The sequence below is a fragment of the Lipotes vexillifer genome, unplaced genomic scaffold (assembly GCF_000442215.2).
Source record: "Lipotes vexillifer unplaced genomic scaffold, Lipotes_vexillifer_v1.1 scaffold230, whole genome shotgun sequence".
In the NCBI taxonomy this organism is placed as follows: Eukaryota; Metazoa; Chordata; class Mammalia; order Artiodactyla; family Lipotidae; genus Lipotes; species Lipotes vexillifer.
The window spans coordinates 6,873,300-6,880,945 of NW_006775143.1; positions in this window are offsets into that span (position 1 = coordinate 6,873,300).

A 7,646-nucleotide genomic window follows, 5' to 3' on the forward strand; every position below is an offset into this window, starting at 1 on the left:
CTTTCCCCCAGCTGCAACAACCAAAACTGTCTGCAGACATACTTACATGCCACCTGGGAGACAAAAATACCTCCATTTGAGAACCACTGGTCTAGGTGTTGTTGGAATATGATAAGGGGCCTAAAGATACAGACACTGTCTTGTTTGAAGCTATTTCTCACATCTAGGACATTGTTGGCACATACTGACTCTCCAGATAGATAGATAGATAGATAGGTAGACATATAGGAAGAAAATGAAGGAAAATAATGATTGATAATTGGCATTGAAGGACTAGATGAAGTTGCATAGCATATATTTGTAGTGGAACCAATGAGATTGATTTTATAGTTAATATTTTCTCCCAAAATTATGGAGGATCCAGGTCCAGAAGAGGTGAGAGAAACCAGAAAGCTAGAAGTCAAAAGAGGAAAGTATTTAAAGGAGAAGGTGGTCAAATAGTGTTAGTTGTTAGTTGTCTTTGCTTCCAGATTTTTCTTTTTGTTCTTTTTTTCCTGTAAAAGACAATACAAGTTGTTTAACTTCCTATTAACTTTGTACATACTGAGCACATAGTAGTTGTTAAAAAATTATTTGTTAAATTAATTTATATTCTAAAGTACAAGATTGGGTCTAAATTCAAAATATGAAGTGGTCTGAAAGGGAAGTTGAGAAATAGGATAGAGATAGGTTAAAAAGTAGACCTTAATTACATCCTTTGTTACTAAAAAACAAAACATAGTTGAAATAAATAATACAAAAATCGAATATTTGTTAGTTCTGGATGGTGGGAATATCTATGAAATATCAAATAAATAGAAAAATAAGGAAAAATAAAATATGAAGTGGTGAGAATTGCTGTTTACAATTCAAATCTTTTGATTTATGGGAAAAGCACTCCCTCAGTTTCTCATATAATTATTTTTCCTGCATTTGGAAATGTAGCTATTAATGTAATATCCTCTTCCCAAATTTAGTTTAATCTCCTCCATTTAAAAAATATAAAGCATAAATACAATCAAGGATGCCTCAAACAATATTAAGAATTCTTTTGAAGAGAAAGACAGAAGTAATAGTTTCCCCACCTTTTATAAGTATGATATTGGCTACCTTAGATATTTGTGACATTTGTTATAACTAATTATAGTTTGAATTTGCAAATTTAGACCTTAGGCAGTTATTTATTTTATAAGTTGGTTCATTTTTCATTAGGTACATAGTAGTACTGTTACTGCTTTTGTGGTTCAAACAGCTAGATTTCCTATAGTTGTGGTTAATCTGGTGAAATATCTACATGAGTTACCTAATCAATTATTCTTCTGTATCTCTACAACTTATTTGTTAAAATAATACAACATTTTCTCCTTTTTATACTCCCATAACTCTCATGACATTAATTTTCTGAGGGAATAACTGTTATTTATGTGAATGTCTTCTTTTCCCTGACACAGTGACACAGTAGAATCATCTGCTCTCCCCCAACAGGCATGGTTCCTCCATATAATATATGCTTAAAAATAATTGATGGAGGGCTTCCCTGGTGGCGCAGTGGTTGAGAGTTTGCCTGCGGATGCAGGGGACACGGGTTCGTGCCCCGGTCTGGGAAGATCCCACATGCCGCGGAGCGGCTAGGCCCGTGAGCCACGGCCGCTGAGCCTGTGCGTCCAGAGCCTGTGCTCCGCAACGGGAGAGGCCACAACAGTGAGAGGCCCACGTACCGCAAAAAATAAAATAATAAAAAAAATAAAAAATAAAAATAATTTATGGATAAACCAGTGACTGAACAATTACACCTCACTGGTTGAAGTCAGAAGACTTGTGTTCTAGACCTACCTATGTAATTTTGGGCAAATCGCTTAAGCTCACTGGACCATGAAGTATTGTAACTGAGCAGGACCTTATGGGGCCTTCCCAGGACAGACTTCTCCCCCATATCCTCTGCTTTAACTCCTCTCTGAAGTACCTACATAACAGTATCTGATGCATATTTCCTGAGTTGTTTTACAGAATGTAAAACCACCACCAAATGGAAGAAATGAACTACTTGATGATCATAAGCACGTAGCCCCCAGACCTACTGGCGCCTAAGGATTGATAATGTTGGCCCCTGTCACATGCCCTGTTACCTCACTATCAACCAGTCAGAGAATTGTGCACGAGCTGATCACATACCCTGGGATGTCCCTCCCTCATCTTGCCTTTTAAAATGCCTTGCTGAAACCCATTGGGGGAGTTCTGGCTTTTTGGAGCACTAGCTGTCTTGAACTCCTTCCTTGGTGCCCTGCAGTAAATGCTGCACCTTCCTTTACCACAACCTGGTGTCAATAGATTGGCTTTACTGCATAAGGGTGAGTGGACCCAAGTTTGGTTCGGTAACAATATGAAAGGTGTTAGGGTAAATGTTACCCAGGGAAATGTTAAAGTGTAGAGTTGGCTTTTTCATTTTTCCTAAGGAAATGGACACTCAAGCATAACTGTTTATTCCAGCCTGTGTTTTCTTTGGTGGGTACAGAGTCAAATATAAGCATGGATAAAGTTTTCATCCTGGCCAGAAACTTCACTTATGTGAATTTTCAATGCATGTGAAAGCTCTGATAAACATGTGAGGTATGAGATGGCTCATAATTAGAAAAATGTTGAGGGGTTGGACATGTGGAACAGAGAAAAGTGATAGTGTTTATAGAGACAAATGTTGCAAAAATAAGCTACAATAACATTTGGCTTTATGTGAAAAAAAAAGTAAACTCCGTGAATATGAAATGTTAGGTTTCTCTTCTATACTTGAGAAAATTTCTTTACATGCTGATGCTACCACAGCTCTTTTCTAGCACTATTATCTAGGTTAATTAGATTAAATATGTTGTGCTAAAATGTTTGTTCTCAATCTATTTATGTGAAATAGTCCCTTACTGATCAAAAGATAGTATGTGAGGCTACACCCATAAATTAGCAAACAAGACAATAAGCTACTTATGCAACACATTTGTGCAATATTATTTCATTTTATATATCCAGATTTTCTCCATTATCAGTTTCAGACTAATCTGCAATTCAAGATGCAAATCAAGTTTCAAGATGATTATCTGCCATATTCATGCCATGTTCCCTTTGGCTGATGTGTGTGTGTGTGTGTGTGTGTGTGTGTGCGTGTAATATTTCATACACATTAGTGCTCTTGCAAAAACACCAAAAACCTAAAAATAGCAAAAAAAATTTTTTTGATAGCTATTATTTCAAAGTGACCTAGTGCCAGATTTTAATTAAATATTCATTTCAGAGCTTACTCTAGATAAAGCACTGTGCTAGTTACAAAGTATATAATTAAGACATGGTCCATGGTCTACCATCTCAGGAAGACTGCAGTCTAGTGGGGGAAGCAGACACAAACGAAACAATTATAATGCAAAACATGAAAATTTCCCAAAGTGTGATGTTGACAAAAACTCTAAGAGTGCTGAAAAGGTAACAACTAATTCTAAAAGTATCAGTGGGAGGAGGAAACATTTGAACTGAACCTTATAAAATAAATAGGGTTTCAACATGTGATCAGAAAACCAAATAAAACAGCAGGAACCAAGACTTGGAAGTGGGAGGACCTGGGAGATGTTCAGAGAATGGCCAGTGGTTCAGGGTTCCAAAGTAAATGGGGTTGAGTGAGTAGTTGTTCCTTGGTAAGGATTTTAGATTTTATCCTGTATGTGAGAGAAAGATGAAAGAATGTGCAGCAGAATAGTATTCTCAGTTGTTTTAGAAATATCATCCTGGCAGCAGTGTATAGAATTGTCTGAAGAGATGAAAACAACCTCAGACAAGGATTTGTGAGCTTCTTAAAGGTAAAGATTTGTTTTCCTTATTTTTGCATCGTCAGTGCTTCGTATTGTGCCTGGCACAAAGTATGTTCTCAAAAACATTGAACATTATTACTATGGCCTCGACAGCACAGCATGTGAATATAACAATGAAGCTTAACATCATCACGGGAGATTTCCCCAAATGTGTGGAATTAATCTGGATAGAAAGGGAGCTTTCCCCCCCTTCTTTTATGGCTCCTCAACTTAGTTATATTCAAGTGTATCTAAACATTTATTTCCACCTAGATTCAAAATAATAATGGTGCAAATAATGGTGAATTAAAACTTATGGGGAAAAGTAATTGTCCTAAGACTCTCTTTAAATGCATAATTTTAGAAATTATGCAGAAACATTACTGAGAAAAAATATAGATGATTTAGATATGATAAAATTCACTGTAGATATATAAAGAAAACTTTTAGAAATTTCCAAAGATAAGCAAGGAGAAAATATTCACAAAACATATAGCAGACCAAGAACAAATATTCCTTTTAAAGAGTGTATGGCCTAGCTAAAAGCATGGATTCTGAACCAGACTGTCTGGGTTTGCAATTCTGTCTCATACTTTCTAGCTTAACACTACTTAAATTAGATACTTAAGTTCTCAATGTCCCAGTTTTCTTATCTGTAAACTGGGGTTTGTAATATGGTATGTAGTTTACAAAGAGTGGCAAAGGGTTTACAACAGTGTTTGTCACATAGTAAATGCTCAATAAAAGTTAGCTGTTTTTAAATTATTATTCTTAATGTAGCAGACACTTACTATGTGTGTCCCCCAGATCTGTTCTCTTCTTCCTATTTTAGTAATAGAATCTCCAAGTTGTAACTATGCACATGACTGTCCAGAATAAAACCTGAATCTTCTAACCTTTATTACAGAGAGGACTGACCATGTGACTAGGGCCTGGCCAATGAGAGGTAAGCAGAAGTGTCATGTGGAAGCTTACCGGAACCTTCCTTAAGAGACAGCTAGATACCAGATTCTCAAAATTAAATAGAATGAAATTGATCAGGGCCAGTGAGAATGTAGAGCAACAGGAACTCTCAAACGTTGCTGGTGGGAATGTAAACTGGTATAATCATTTTGGAAAACAATTTGGCATTCTTGAATTTAATGTAAAAATATGCACATTTCTCAATAATCAAGAAATTCATTCTGAAATTTATATTCTAGAGAATGTTATATGTGTACTAAGATACATGTACAAGGATATTGACAGCAGCATTATTTGTAATTGCCCAAAACTAATAATCCAAAGATCCATCAATAACAGGATGGATAAACAAGTTGACATATATTTATATGAAGAGAGTAATTCAAGAATGAAATTGAATTAACATATATATGTACAACAACATCCACTGAATGGAAGAAGCAAGAACCAAACTAACACAAACAGTAGGATTCAAAAATAGGCAAAACTATATCATTTAGAAATGCATACTTGGGTGAAACTTTAAAGAAAAGCAAGGCAATGGTTATCATAAAGTCAGGATTACAGTAATCTCTAGATCTTGGAGGAGACTTCCTCTAGGGAGAGTTATGATTAGAAAAGGAAACAGAGAGCTCCTGAAATTCCTGTAATGCTGTTTCTGAGTAGAGTTTGCATGGATGTTTCTTTGAAATAATTTTTAAACTATACATTGTCTTATGGACTTTTCTATATGAACACTGTATTTCACAATTTTAATTACAGATTATATAAAGGAACATTGTGCTCTTGGTCTCTCCTCTTTTTCATTCCTTCCTCCATCCTGATGCCTGAAATATAGGTACTGTCACCTGAGACCATGAAAACAAGGATCACAACCTAGGAATATCAGAGTAATGAGCTGGAAGGTAAGTCCCTGAGGACTCTGTGAGGACAGCTGCCATATCAGTTTTGAACCTTTTACCTCTATGCTTTATTTACATGAAAGAGAAATAAATTTTATATTATTTTGGAATATTCTGTTTTTTACACAGCCAAACTTGATATTAACTAATATACCTATACTCAAGATCTTCAAAAAGATAACCTACTCAACAGAAAAACTGCCTGATCTCATACACACACACAATTCCTGGGCAATTAGTTCCTGGAAGAAGAAATCCAAAGGGCTCATAAACTTCTAAAAAGTGCTTAATCTCAGCAGCAATCAGAGAAATGCAAATTAAAACAAGATAGTATTTTTCACGTATCAGATCAGCAAAAATATTTAAAGAGCAATATATTCATTTCTGTTGAGTATTCAGGAAAATGGTTCCTCTCAGGCACTGTTAACATAAAATGCATAAATTTGGGGGAGGTAAATTGGCAATATCTATTAAATCTGAAATGCTCTCACTTATGTGAGTCAGCAAAACAACACAAATATATACCAAAGAAATAACAGCAATAATATTCAAGACCATATGCCCAAGAATTCTTACTGCGGTATTATTTTCAAGGTAAAAAACTGGAAACAATCTGTTAAAATCCATCAGTAGTAGGAAGTTTGGATAAATTATGGCACATCCTTTCTATGAAATATGTGGCTGTTTAAAAATGAGTTAAATCTGTATGTCTTGATCTGGAAGGTTGTTCAGGATGTATTGTTTAGTGAGGGAAATAAGTAACCCATTTTATAATAATATAATTGGCCAAACTATTTTGTACATGCATACCTGTATAAATTTGTATGAACATGCTGGAAAGTGTGAAAAGATACACCCCAGATTGTTAACATCATCTACCTGGGAGTTGGGGTGGTAACAGAGATTACTTTTTCTGTATCCATCTTGGGATGGTTTTACTGGTTAGGATGAGTATAACTACTTCGTGTTACTTTTGTAATTTTTGCAAAATTAAAAGAAAATTGGTTTAATAAAAGGTATACATCCAAGAACACAGAATAATTAATGTACCTCAATGCCAGACGAACACCTTTACAACTGATTCTTGCTAAACATAAAATCCGTATCGCTGTAGCAAACTGCACAAACCTCTACAACGTAGAATTAAGTAGGTAACTTACTGTGGCTTAACCACTGAGTTTCATAATTAGTATTTCGTTAATAATTAACTTGAAAGAAACCCATGTGTTAGTAAAATAAATAAGTCTATGTTATTTCTTGCAATCCTCTGGGAAGGAATCAAAGGCCAAGCTATGTCAGGAAGGCAGGAGTTAGGAAACGGAAAGAAAGGGACAAGTCTCCTTCCTTCTCGGGTGGATCTAGGGACTTCTAAAAGAGTCTGTCGGTGAAAGGGCGGCTGTGATCAAGGTATACAATTTGCGTTTCCCCAGTCTAACTCGTTCTTTTCCTGCCCCTCCTCGAAGGTTCTTCTGACAAGGCATGACCATCACCTAGCCAGACATGGAGTCATGTTTGCTTCCTCCCTTTTGCTTTCCTTTGCCCCTGAATCTGGCTGCTAAATCCTCTCATCTGCCCTCTAGCTCGCCTCTGCCCTTGTCCTCATCTGGTCCCTCCGCGTTCGGCGCAGCCACACCAAAGAATTTCAGACTCCTGTGGCCGTCGCGACTTTTCACACAGGCTCCTCCGAGCTTCCCGCCACCATCCCCACGGTCACTGTCCATCCTGTGCCGCGAGGGTTTGCTCACCCGTGAGAACCTCGGCGCTGACCACATCACGGGCTCGGGCCGTCTCCTACCTGGGCGTCCCAGGATGTGGGCCACCGCAGACGGAAGTGCCCTACCGCAGACGGAAGTGCCCTCATCCCGAGGGGCGGGACAAGAGGGCGGGGTGGGGCGACGCCTGGCCCGGCTGGCCAATGAAGCACTGAGCTCACGGTCAGAGGTCACGTGTCCAGTGGGCGGGAATTTTCTCCTGGGAA